The sequence below is a fragment of the Botryllus schlosseri genome, chromosome 2 (assembly GCF_051294905.1).
Source record: "Botryllus schlosseri isolate E-star chromosome 2, Bs_hap1, whole genome shotgun sequence".
Classification (NCBI taxonomy): domain Eukaryota; kingdom Metazoa; phylum Chordata; class Ascidiacea; order Stolidobranchia; family Styelidae; genus Botryllus; species Botryllus schlosseri.
Window position 1 is genome coordinate 30,376,982 of NC_137237.1, and position 14,618 is coordinate 30,391,599.

The 14,618-nt window shown below is 41.0% G+C and overlaps 1 protein-coding gene across 1 annotated transcript in view; it reads left to right on the top strand.

The window, feature by feature from the left end:
• LOC145457575 (transient receptor potential cation channel subfamily V member 6-like) overlaps positions 1-14,618 on the top strand; it is a 343,103-nt gene that overhangs the window by 40,424 nt on the left and 288,061 nt on the right. The gene's annotated exons all lie outside the window — the stretch shown is intronic.

Genomic DNA, 14,618 nt, shown 5'->3' on the forward strand with positions numbered 1-14,618 from the left:
TAATGTCGCGCCGGCGACCAATATCACTCGCGAATTCGATGTACCCGACTCGAAATCTTGGATTGAACGATAAGTTGATTGATCAAAGAGAATGGCAGACATGGCGACACCCATATGACTACGCAGTTTTCAAATACACATTATCTTCCTGATCTACCACGCGAAATGAAATGCTGACCAACTCGAATTACAAACACTGTCATAGCTATCCAGTATTCACGTCTTTGGTTGGTAAGTAGCTCTGTAGTACCGGCGGTAAAACATATTAGTGCAGCGCAACGTTATGTGCTACCGCCGAATACTTTGAGGATCGAGAATTAGATCAGTATTTAGATTTTCGGTATCAGTGCGAGATTTAGTTTCGATTATTATTAGTTATAATAAATACTAAGCTATTTACGATGAATTACGTTATCAATGGCGAGGCTTGTCCCGTCTGTACTTTACCTCTCGTTTCACGCAATATTTTCGAAGAATAAATATACAAATTGTGTGATTCTGGGAGCAAAATGTTCAAATTCTTGTCATTCATGAACATCATTAGAAAATACTTATTGCAATTGAAGGTTTCAAAATTTTCATTCACTCTCCCTGACGACAGGTCAGGTGCTGCCTCACTTGCCTCCCCTGATTCGACGTCACCGATGTGTCATAGCTTAGAGCGGATAGGCAAGGCATGTTTACTGCTGCAGTGAACATGTCTGGCTTCACCTGGCATCATACGGTCTCGTAACCCACGTTTTTCGTGCTTAAATAAGGCAACCAGCATGATTAGTACGAGACTTTACAGATAAAATGTTACGCACACGACGAATCCTATGAAGCAGTGTTGCCAACTCCGGATGGAAGAAAATCGCTAAAACTGGTGTCAAAAATCGCTAGATGGCGCTAAATATTGAGAAAAAAGCGCTAAAAAATAGCGCTAAATATGCAAAAGGTGCTAAAGGTGTTAAATTGAACCATTATATCGTAATATTCTTCTCAGCTATATTTTACTCGTCTGGGGCCAAAGTCACTTATCATATTTCTAGTTCATAATACGTAATAGTCATATCTAAGCGGGACAAAACGGCAGTGCATTTCGATAAAGCAGATCGCTTTGCGCAACGATCGCTATACGTGAACTGAACACTGACCAGGTTTGCAGGCATAACCGCTCAGTATATCAGCGTGCCTTACTCGATGCGTCCGTGAATACGTGATGCGGTGTACCGTGGTTATGCGCTTGACTTCTTCTCTAAACTGTGTTGGAGTTGGCCTACTTGAACACGACATGCGACTTGACACACGTGTACACGACATGCGACTTGACCCGACACAACACGACATTGAAACGGGTTTGTTTGCCACTATAAGTAGAGACCTTAAGAAAATAATCCGATGACCAACCCGGTGTATGAAATGTAATTAATCTGGTCTTAAACGAATGACCAGACATTGGAGCGACCTCAAAACAGCCCCCAAAGTCTGGAAATCGGCATTGATAAGAACAATCGCTGGACGAAATTGGTCATTGTTATGTTCATTGTGTTGCGGCGGTGCCATTGTTGGAGCAATAATGCCGGTTTTCAGACTTTGAGGGCTGTTTCGGGGTGCATGGTTCCATTGTCCGGACGAGATTTTATGTTGTATTTTCGATATCACTGCGACACTATCTTTCGATCATGGCCATTTTGGCCAATTATATTAAATTTTAGCGTTCAGGTCGCCAGATGTAGCAGTGCCAACTATGCTACTTTTAGATTACTCAGCAAGAAGAGACACTGTTTGCCCATGCGTAACCGCCAGGAGTTGCGTATCTACTACTATCTTTCGGTATGTAGTAATCTAAAATTATATATCATCGGAGTCCGCACTCTGGTGACCGGTATAGCCAATGCAGTCGACAGCCAGAACTGATCTTTAGTGGTTATTTTCGGTAAAAAAGCGCTAAATAATCGCTAAATAATGTTTCAAAAATCGCTAGATTTATCGCTAGGCGCTAGATCCATATTTTTTGGCGCTAAACCGGATGAAAAATCGCTAGATCTAGCGCGAAAACCGCTAAATTGGCAACACTGCTATGAAGTGAGTACGGATTGGTGCTACCATGACGTCACGAAATTTCAATTGTGACGTAACAGTTGATTGACATGTATGGCTATTTGAGAGTTGAAATGGAAAAAATAGGGTCAATATGGCTCCTCGGACAAAAAAGGTTCCCGACACATGCCCTACGCAAATACTCATACAAGAAGTGTCGCTTGTTCTACCTGCCGCTGCCCGAGAGTGACGATAATTTTCAAATCAGTCACGACTCGATGATCATTGATGACGTTTGCAGAGTGAGCCTTTCTAAATATATTATTATTTACATGACATTCACTAGTTAATTTCGAAATAAAAGTAGGGCCCATCCACAGTGTACATATAAAACGACGAATATACTTATAATAGCTCTAGTTATGAAAATTTGAATAATTCTAGTTTTAGTTATAGTTGCGCTTTCTGAAAATCCAATAGTTTGACAAGTCAGTCCGCATCTTGCAAAATAAAACAACTTGCATCGTTTTTTGAATCGTAGGAATGAATTGCTCCCAACACTGGAATGAAGTGATAACGCCCTATGGTACATGGAGAAATTATACGGTTTATTAAAGTTGTTCCGGTTTGCTGACAATTCAAACATATCTATACCAATCCAATGCATTTACGAATCTAATTAGATTACTACATTTGCGAGACATTTTATAACAATAACGTTTAGGTTTGGACAGGGAGGAATATACGCAAAAAATGAGACATCTGAGTACTGTATGTAACGTAGAATTTTCCATCTTCAACTGGTTTCCCGTTGGTGCTATCGACTCCTCCGGTGTCCTTATCTTATGCTGAAACGCAATAGTGATGATAGATTAATCGGCAATATTGGCACATACTTCGATTTATATTTACATTGCGGATATGTGCTGATGAATGTCGAATAAAGCAAAACAATTGTTGAACTGCTACCAAATCTGTTCGATTCGGAATAGACTTACGCCCATTGGCATATATTATACATCCATGGTTCTTAACCGGTGTTTCCGGGAACCCAAGGAGTTCCCTGAGCTAGCCTCAAAGGTTCCGTAGAGATCAAAGCGCATACTCAATTTCTACACAAAGTATTGGTCGTCATTGGTTGCAAGCGATGAGTCAAGGCTGAGCTATTCTCCAATTGAGCGATGGAAATTGAGCAATAGAAAGTTTTACTTCGGCGATAACGTAATCTACCTTTGCCTTGTGTATGACGCTGGCGATTTAGTGTAGCTTGCGAATCTCTCAAATGTGACATGACACGGTACTTTATCGGTATACGAGTTCGCCTTTATTGAATCGCTTCTTGGAGGTACATAACTTCAATATACAATTAAATAGTATATTCATATTGAAATGAACCCGAATATTTTGACACCGCGTCAGGGGTAATCGTCAGCAACTAGTAGAGAATTGGAAAGAGCATTAGTATACTCTGTATGCTCGTCGGTTATTTGCTGCATCACGTTCGAATTAGGACAAAGGTCGCCGAAATATGTCTAGTCACGATCCCGTAGGAATGCGTCACGCTCAACATGTATTAGCTGGTTGCTTCCAACATCTCCCGGCGATTTGGTATCATTGCCACCTTTTCCATGTGATTTTATCCAACGAGAATATGCAATTGCTAAGTCACTATGGATTACTGACGTACGAAGATCCGCATATATTCATTGACAACGTTTGAGCGCACACGGTATATATTTCTAACAGCGTATTTTCCATTGGCTCCGAGTTCAATTCAGTCCGAATACAGTTTCGTAAACATCGTATATCCGAGCCCGATCTAAATCCAGCGCTAAAATCGTCAAATCCTGTTTTATTTTCTAATGCGAACCCCAATTTATGTTGGTATCTGCGAACTCTTCGCCAAGCCTTCAGAATCCTACCAAATATCAGTTTAACTTGATCAACGTGATCGGCGTGTAACCGTGGTAGATATTCCTCAGATTGAAAACATGGTACCGCGTACCGGTGGCATTGCCTCCACCTAAATATTAGGACTATTGTGTGGGTGACTCGTCATAATACAACGTCTACGCGACTATTAATGGAATGTGGGAAGGAATCGTACAAATTATATGTGCTTGAATGTCCAGCAACCAGCAAGCTATTTTTGATGAAGGTATCATTTTCAAAAGATGTTATCACTCAACCAATCAATTTCACTGCACTGAGTAGTAATTCACGGCATTGCTTTTACTTTAGTGGCAACGAGGACTAGAAGAGGCTAGTAGAAAATGTATCGCAATGCCCCGTTCCCACGAATGTCCGAATGTTATACACCAAATTCCAGAATGTTCATTCAATGAGAAGGACAAGTGGACGAAATAGTTTTAGAGACAGCCGTGAGGCAATACATATACAATATACATCACGAGCAGGCACCACACACCAAACAGATACATACAACGTCACAATTACTATGCGCCCAAAGGCATACCTCTTTTCGATTACCTGTAATAGGCGACCATACAAATCTGCCGGTCACTTGCTGGATCATACTCTAATTGGGACAAAGGTCATCAAAATATGGCGAGTCATGGAGAATTCGTCGTCATGCAAAATTAGTGGACTGTTCCCGACAACTTCGTGCGATTTGGCGTTGTCATAATACGCTTTCAGTCGGCAGTCGATTTGTGACTGTTGTAATGATACATCGTGTGCAATGGTGTGTGCGCATCGCGAAATCGGAACCACTTCATTCTGAAATGACTGTCTCAAATGTATATAAGCTCAAATGTAATTAACCAATTGATATCACGCTGTTGCGTTTCGGCCGAACAATACGATAACACATTCCAAGGTGCAGCCTCGTATTTCTTGAGTGGAATCTGAAAGGGAACAGCAGAAGCCACACTGATTTGCAATAAATATTCATTATAATGTTTTCGTTTTGTGTGACTTTTTAGTGGTTTTGTGCTTTTATTACTGTGTCGATGCGCGGTTCATTTTCTGCACCAGTAATCCATAGTAAAATATTAGATGTGTAGTTAGATATTGTGATAATTTCTGTTTTTGTGACTCGCGAAAATTTGTGGATTGTAGGCTTGTAGGTTAGCGTAAGTGTTCCGTAGCCCGTAGGTAACCATAAAGGTTATAACAGGGGTTCTCAAAGGGTGGGCCACAGGAGCATTTGAGGTGGGCCACAAAGCTATTTAGAATTTTTTTAAATAAATGCAAGTTTAGTTATATTTGCTATATTAATCCCTAAAAATATATTCATATTATCTAATTATACGTAGGCTACGTAAAGCTTTTCATCCGACTCTAATGAGACGTAGTGGCACGTATGGAGTCGACATGTTCAAGTCGAAAACGCCCGGGAGGGAGAAACGGCAGCTTTTTCCATCGGCTATGACAACCTACGGCTAAAAGAAACTAAAATAATTTCGAGTATATAATAACTGGAAGGTAATGCTGAAGTAACCAAGTATTCCGTATGCCGTTAAAAGGGGTGTCCAATAAACTCGGAATGAAGTGTAACTGAGGTATAGACAGGACCGTAACAGCACTTCGTCAGGCCACCCCCAAAACGTTGGTCTTGGGCCCCCCATATGATGATAAACTGGACTTCTGGGGGGCTTCGCCCCCAGACCCCCCTCAGGCTGTACGATGTACGCCGTTTTCCGCTACTTATCATCTAACATGGGCCTCCGTTGACATGATTGAATCGGTAAATATGATCGGAACTTGCATACATATTGCTATGAATTTTTACCCTCTCTCTGCCCACCTAATCAGATTTACAGGTAGAGCTGAGTGAGGCGTGTTTGAAAAGGTAAGACCCCTCAATAATAATTAAACATCTTCCGGCGTATAGCCATTGACAGGAACGAAACAGCACTTCGTCAGGCCCCTAAAAAATACTTGGGTCTTGAGATCCCATAGCTGGGTGATAAACCTACCCCCAATCATGTTCGCTTTGCCACGAAATTAGTCGTACTGTTAAGTGAGCCAGCGCCAAGCTCGAAAATTGTCGATAATTCATCATAAAATCGGTCAATAAGATCGGGAATTGCATATATATTGCTATCAATTTCTTGTCCTCTGCCCACGTAATCAGATTTACCGGTAGAGCTGAGTGACGTGTCTTGGAAACTGTAGGGCCCGTTGGTATGACTCCGTAACATGATGTTATTTCGTGACCTCCTGTCTGCTATATCAAAAAATATATAATCGCCCAAACGTAGGCTACTAAACTAAACGACACACACGATTTCAAATTGGTATTTCTTCACTGGTATATAATTTTCCCCTGCGGGATGGTATTTGTCTTGTGAGGTTCAGATTGCCAAGGCTATGTATCCTGTATGTATTCCCCATTGTGCTCGAGCCCCCCAATTGGGGGGTTTGGGTGGCGGCAGTTACGGTCCTGGGTATAGATATACTGTACTTAGGCAAGTCGTATTATTGTAAGATAAAAATATAGTCATATTTGGAAATTATTAGCAACTTCTGGTGGAGGTATTTGTACCACCGCAACGAATCGCAATGGATTGAGGATTTAGCGGAGAGCATTAATCCGGTTTAAAATATTCGCCCTGGAAATCATTGTACATAATGTAAGAGTCACATGAATTGATTGTATCATTGGATTGAATATTCTGACATCGCAACTTCATTTGGTTTGTTACAAGGCATACAATGTGCATTGTGCATTGTACATCATGCATAAAATATTTCTCCACTTCTCTGTAGTACCCCATTCACCAATGAATTGTTTGAAGCTGACCCAGTGTGATTATATTATTTCCCACAATAGTGGAACTAAAATCCCAATCACACAGCGGATGCATGGATTTGATGACTGTGTTTCTCGGCGTGACGATCATAATATACATACACAGAGTTTTAGCCTGTGATCTACCAGGGCCGTAACTGCTGCATCAAACCCCCCAATTGCGGGAGCTCGAAGGGGCCCAAGATTATTTCGTTGATCGTTTGCTGGAGGATATTTATTAGACATGAAAATTTTCGTCGCGCTTTGCGTGATTTCATGGGTCGAAAGGTCTACATTGAAATATTATCAGTAAATTAAGAGAAAAATGCGCATATTTTAGAGAAATAGGCATATCGACGCCGCCGATTACCACGCATTGCACATGATTACGACTCCAAGATAAGAGGTGGGCCACAGCACATTTTCTAACCGGATAATGGGCCACGGCCAAGAAAGGGCTGAGAACCCCGGGTTATAACCACTGTCATTGTCCCAGACAACTAGACATAATGCGTAATCTGGCGTCGCTACAATGCGTATTAATGGTCTTGCTACAAATGCCACATCGATGCATGGCTGTGATAGATGTCATAACTTCTAACAAATCTCGAGTATACTATAGGCGATATTATAAATGGGTTGGTTAATTGCTTCATCATGTTCGGATTAGGACAAAGGTTACCGTAACATGTTGAGTCACGTTGGTCGCTGGAATGCGTCGTAGTGTAATATTAGCAGGGTGTTCTCGTGCTTCGTGGATTTGGCATTTTCAAGTGATTTTGGATTTGGTATTTTTGTTTCATCGATTATTATAGGTCAGTGATTATTAACCTTAATTAACCAGTGGAATCCTACCAGTGGTTCTCGACCGGGGTGCCGCGGCCGTGTCAATTGGGCTGCTCAGGGGTGTCGAGAGAAAATGTGGTAAAAAAGGTCATCGTACAACTGCCAACTCGCCCACATATAATAGCATGCGAGGGTGATAACTAGGGCAAGTTTTTGCAGCTTTTTTTACAGCTTCCAACAGCTTCCTAGGCTATTTGGGGGAATTTTATAGTGCAACTTTTTCCAACTTTTCTCTATTTTTCATACCAATTTCACTGCAACTTTTATCAAATATTGCGTCAAAATGTAAAGGAATGATTTAAAAACACGCTATAAACTATTTCTAGTATGGTTCTATTATCTTTGATTTGCATAACAAAGAGTTACATAATGGGTTAGCTGCATCTGGCCGTATTATCTGTGACACAATGGCTTGCACGCAAGAAGCTCAACTACCCCTTCCAAGCATGACCATGTCCGAACAATATGTAGATAGATCGCTTTAGTAATTCTGTCGTTTAAATTTGAGATAGTTTCCCATTTCACAAACGCCCAGGCGAGACCGCCGAAAACTACATTTCATTGCGTCCCCTTGTTCCGGCTGTTGATTTTGTAAAAGTCGCCAAGAATGAGTTTTTCTGCAACCTCTTGGGTCAAGTTGGCAGACCTAGGGGTTTGGGGTGAGTTATTTGACTTGTTTTAGGGGGGGGTTGTCGCTACGCTGTTTGACTCTTTTGGAGAAAATTATTCCTGCATTGCGTAATTTTCTAGCTGTGTATCGGGGGAAATATAATTTTGGCGGTCTCGCCAGAATGTCCGTGTGATGGCAAAGTAACAAATTTGATAGCTCTGCAGAAACTAGGTTGTGCTACAGAACCTTTCGAGTAACTCATACCCTACTAATTCAACAAAAATTATAAATGCAACTTTTTACTGCAACTTTTGTCAAAATTAAGTACAACTTTCTCGCGATTTTAGTGCAACAAAAACTTGCCCGAGTGATAACTAAACGAAAGATCATCACCCGAGACATTGCACCGTGATATTGAGGTCTGACTGAAAGTGTCGATCTTTTTTCTAGTCACCCCCATCAGAACTTCGGGCTGAACAGTGACATGACGTAGGTTAATGACCCTTGTTCTTTGTTAAGTTATCATCCTGCCAAATATTGCACTCCGGGTAATCGTTGATTTTTTAGAGTTCGTGAAGTTCCCACATCTAAGCTCAATTTATTTTTACACCATTGTGATTCCTGAAATGCTAATTTATCGAACGGCACACTTTTACACACAACCCGTTGGTGTTGCAGTGATGCAACGAAACACTAGGCTACTCGCCAGTCAGGGCACTCGAAGTGCTAGATTGCCGCGAAGAGAGGTGTCGCGAGGTCAGAGTGACTGACAACCACAGCATTGCGCTAATCAGCAAGCCTTGGGGAACCCCAAGTCTTCGCTGAGTCACAATACAATCATCTTTACCACATTACACATATAAGCTTAACTACACATCTAATGAACACTGTACAGTGTACAGCAGTGGTTCTCGGCCTTTGTGAGCTTGCGGACCGGTAAAGTTTCAAAACAAATTTTGTGGAGCGGTAAACCTTCCTAACCCCAAGTATTATTACGACAGATTCCATTGATGGTTTTCCAGCGCCAAGTCTTAAAATGGATTGTTTGGTTTCTTTTGAACTAAATTAAACTTTGCTGTTTGTTAGCCGTTGTGATACTGTCAAATGTCTATAGGGTGCGGTGTCAAATTTTGCTTACAGTTTTCTTGGCTTACACATATATATACCTGCTATTATAGGACTTACAGCGTATAGTTGGAAACGCAGTTTCATTCAACGCTTGCAGCATTGGGAAGTATATGCCACACTCAAAGTAGACCATGAACACTATATTACCACATCATGCCAAAAAATACATACCTAATTTCTAAATCTATTCAAAATCTGATGTTTCATTTTTCTAATAAATAGACAAGCGCCCAACTTCTTCCATTTTGAAATTTAAATATACAAATTGTAATATATGTGGCAGACTGGCGGTTGAGCATAGTTTCTACTAGTTCACGAAATGAACTATGCATCAACAGAGTGTTGATGAAAAAAAATGAAAACATAATGAATATTTATCGCAAATCAGTGTGACTTGTGCCTCTCCCTTTTAGAGACTAGTTTGAGAGGCGCCACCTTAGAAAGTGTCATCGTATTGTTCGTTGCAAACGGAACAGCCAGTTGCCAATTGCCTGAATCCAAGTGAGCTAATACATATAGGAGATAGAATCTGCATTTCAGAACGACGGGGTTTCGATTTCAAGCCTCAGCCTCCCCGGCATACGCCATTGGACGCGACACATCATCAACACCACAGTCACAATTCGATTACTGATCGCGCATAATTACCTGCCGCCAATGATAATAATGACGGGCGTGCCATAACGAATCACATGCTGTTGTTGTCTGTGGTATTCATGGCGTTTTTCGATTAAAATGCTCATTTACACCAGACCGAGATTCATTATTATGATTCCGTGTCGGCCTTCTTTCAACAGGGCTCACTTCTAGGCTGTTCAACACACCGCTTCACGCCCAAAGGGTGGTATACGGAAACAGAACCTAAGTGCAAAGTATATCGTGATTTTAAATCCTTCATTCCTATACGTGCATACCTTCCTAAGTTCCTACGTACGAGAACCATTTCGATTAAAATGTTTTGTAGTGCCCGTAAATTATAATTAAACATATCCGGGCGGACCCGTTGGTATAATGACTTCGTTACATGATGTTATTTCGTGACCTCCTGTCTTCTAAATGTCAAAAGATATTAAAATCGCCCAAACATACTAAACTAGCAGACGCACACGATTTCAAATTGGTATTTCTACACTGGCAAATCATCTATCTCTGTGGGATGACATTTGTCTTGTGGGGTTCAGATTGCCAGGACAGGAACATTAGGCGTCATCCATTTGGGGGCCTATGGACAATTAACCATATATGCAATATCGAAGTTTTCGGTCAGCATAAGGGCAGTCCTTTTCGGCCAAGGTTTTCTCGCTGCCGATCGTTCTGGCACACTTCTCGGAGTTGCATGTTACATGGACTAAAATTTCATATGTCTTAAGGCGTCGTGACGCGTTAACGAGTCCTAACGACCGACGTCGAAATGCCCATTTCTATAAATCATGCGCATTTTTTTCTTGGGGGAAGCGCACCCAATAAACAAGATATTTGACACCATTAAATAGCGCACAGCGCGAAAAAAATTTAAAAGATAAGCATAATTTTTTAAAATGCTTTTTAATTTAATTTAATGTTGGGTCCCCGTCCGAACTTGTCCCCCCCCCCCCCCCATTTGGATGGTTTGGAGTGCGGCAGTCACGGTCCTGCTCATCAGTATAGCAAACGTCAATAATATGCTGAATCAAATTCGAAATTGAGGATATATTTAGTTCGTGGGACATCATAATTTCAAAACAAACGTCTATTTAAAAGTATGGTACGATAGTAACGGCACAAAACAAACGTAAACGAATACATATTCGATTAAAAAAAAACGAAAAACAACAACACACAACATCAATGAAATATTCCAAGTTTCTAGAGGCCTTCCTTCTGTGGAAAGAAGATCGGCTTTCGCAACTTTACGATCATAGATTACATGTACTTCTACTACTACTACTGCTACTACTCTACATTAGGGTTGCCAATCGTCCGGATTTTTCTGGACATGTCCGGAATTTCACTGCTCCGACCGCGTCCGGGAGGAAATTCTAAAATACGCTTGAAGGTCTAGAATTTTGAATGCTTGAAGTAGTCTGTTTCGTGAATCAACAAAAAAAATATTATTTTTAAGCAGATTTATGCTACTTGAAATTTTTATTTGAGCTGCGGGCGATTTAATGTAACATATGTTAATTTCAACATGGGGACCACCACCCTCGCAAAAATGCAACCAAAAATAAATGAAACTGACCATCATATACTGAAATAAGTCTAATTATAGTCGCAATTATAAGAGAACGGTGTCTTCCTAGAATCGGTTGAGGCCGTTAGGATGCTTAAGTCAAAGGCAGTGGTTCTAAACCCGGGGGCCGTTTGCGTTTATTCTTGGGATCGCAAAATCAGCTAACAAAATAGACAGCGAGCAGGTAGGTTTGGGCAAGCTGACCATTTTAGTAATCAGCTTATCAAATTTTGAGCAACCACATAACTGCGCCGACCTAACAGTTTAGGAGGACAGCCAAACACACGGCGATTTTATCCGGCCCGCGAAGAAATCTGTTGCCGACCCTAGCAATCACCAAAGCTCACATTCGAGATGGCCCAATTCAGGACCTATGTTCCACTCCTGTACATACAGTCGTTAGGCAAAGTTTAGTGTGTCGTCATATTGATAGACAATGTATCTCATCGTATAACCCGCTATAGTTGGCGCTAAAGAGTGCCTGGAATTTGAGATACAAAATATATTAACCCTACTCTACATACTTAATGGCTCTATAGTGTGGATTCGTGATGAATTCATAGTGACGAGTGTACAATTCCAGAAATTCAGTGCGCCCTTATATTTGAATTTTGCATTGATTTGATCTCATGTTTTTTCAAGCAGCCTGAATCCGGTACATAACGATCGATCCAACATAATGGCTGATTCAAATTTATTGAAATATATTATAAACGTGTTAATTCGGATGACGCTTTGTAATATTCCAAGAAATACTTAGGCACGATATACGCCAACAACTGTAAATTGCATGTAAAATCGATTTAAACTCATTTCCCTCGAAATTCCCAGCAGTCACAGATTAGAATAATTTATATTATATGTCTGTATATTTGGGAAATCATAACGTACTACAAGTTGATTGTGATGTCGGCTCTACAGATTAAGTCGAAAAATTGTGTAATGAGAAATGCTAAAACTTTTAATGCATATGCAAAACATATGGCGGGAAATCTAAACATCGACACTTCCCCTTGGTCACGCATTGTAATATTCCTAGATAAAACAATTAAAACACGGCATTCATCATCGATTGGAAATACCCTCTGAATATCGATTTCAACATTTTTCGATGAGCTGACTTCGAACCTAATCCATCGCACGATTTACCAAACACCAACCATAGACCAAGATGGCGGCGCCCACGAGCGAAAATGAAAATCGGTAATTACCAGCAGTTACAAATCAGAATAATGCTGTCTGCGTGCTGTGCATCATTAGCGACTCGTTAACGTGGTGGAGAAAGGCGATCGAAATGGTGATTCTCCAGACAATGTTGAACAACTGACGGAACTGCCTGCAACATGAAAGAAGGAGACAAAAGGGTCGAAATTCTTCACGGATATAAGTTGACTGAGTACTGACCTTGTATAAGATACGATCCATGAACATATGAGCATGCGAAGCACTAGCAATCTAGCATGCGACACTTTTGCATGTGGATTAAGGTTAGAGGTCGCAGGGTTCGCCAACGCAAAATGGCTGGGTAGCAGGCCACTTCCGAACATGATAGACGCCGTGCGCTGCAAGATTTTGCTGTCGTCACCTAATAGTTGACATCTGATTATTTCTTAGCAAAGGTGGAAATACACTACATCAATGTATCGTGTGTTTTCCCAGCACGAGTGGTACACCTCGTTTAAAGGAAAACTTCTTTAACTTATACAACTCTATCAAATATCTGTTTCGTTTACAGTAGGGTTACCATACATCCTCTTTTAAGAGGATTTGTCCTCTTTTTTGATTTTTGACTTTTTGAAAGTGTCCTCGGAGGACGCCCGTTTGTCCTCTTTTTGAGATTTTGTCCTCTTTTTTGAAAATCTAGGTCAGATTTAGAGCAAATTGCGAGTGATATGCCGTAAATTAGCACAGAAGTGACGCTCCGGCGGGTATTTCGGAGTGAAAAACGGTGATTTTAGCTCTGAGCGAAAAGTTGACCTTTATTTTTTAGTCATCCACCTGGCAATGTGGAGAGAAAAACGCTATTTTGAGCTCTGAGCGATAAGTTGACTTTTTTTTTTAGTCAACCGATCATAAAGTGAGAAAAATTCACCGGTTTTTGAGAATTCTTCTCCGGTTTTGCAAGTCTCAAATTTCTGAAAAAGTGTCCTCTTTTTGGATTTCCAAAATATAGTAAGCCTAGTTTACAGCATGATGTATAACGTATATTATGTACTATGTAGTAGGCCACGCACTCGATATCTGGCCTCGTTTTGCTGCGACTGAACGCTGATAGGTCGTCGGCGTGCTAGTGTCAAGACCGCTTCGAGATGCTCTGTTAGTCGCGGGCGTAAGGCAGATCTATCGTATTGCCTGCAACTTGCTCATTAGTCATTCATTCATTAATATTGTGTCAGGGTAAGATGAATTCAGTCTTATCGGCTTATCGTGATTTACGACTACGCTATTGGTATAATGTCAAAGCCATCTTATAGCGAAGAATGGTGATATCATAGTGTCCTATATGGTGTCGACCAGTGATGAGCGGATAGTGCTTTTCGAGACTCCGAATCCCTCCGACAACTTTAGTGTCTGAGGAAAACTCCCTCCGACTCCGAAGAGCTCAATCCCATACTCCGAGATACTCCGATGAATCTCGTCAAGTATCCAAAACATGCAGTGGCAAGCATGGTACATGGCACACATGGTACATGTCATAATATGGTTGGCCTCATAGTATTGTTTACTCTCCAGTCCTCAATTGAAGTGCATATGACTGATTTTTATGCACTTGGCAATCATTTTTGCATGTTACCCGTCATATTACAACTTGACAAGGTGTCAACTGTCTGTGTTTTGGTTTGTAATCATAATCAATAGTGTATTCTGGTCAGAGCTATCCAAAGATATCGGAGACAAAATTTAAAATACTCCGAAATTATCCGGAAAAATATCTGTAGTAAACTCCGACTCCGCTCCGACTGTCACAAAATCGGCAAAACTCCGCTCCGATGCTCATCACTGGTGTCGACGCAGGCAAATCTCACGCCTCAGTGAAATTGTAT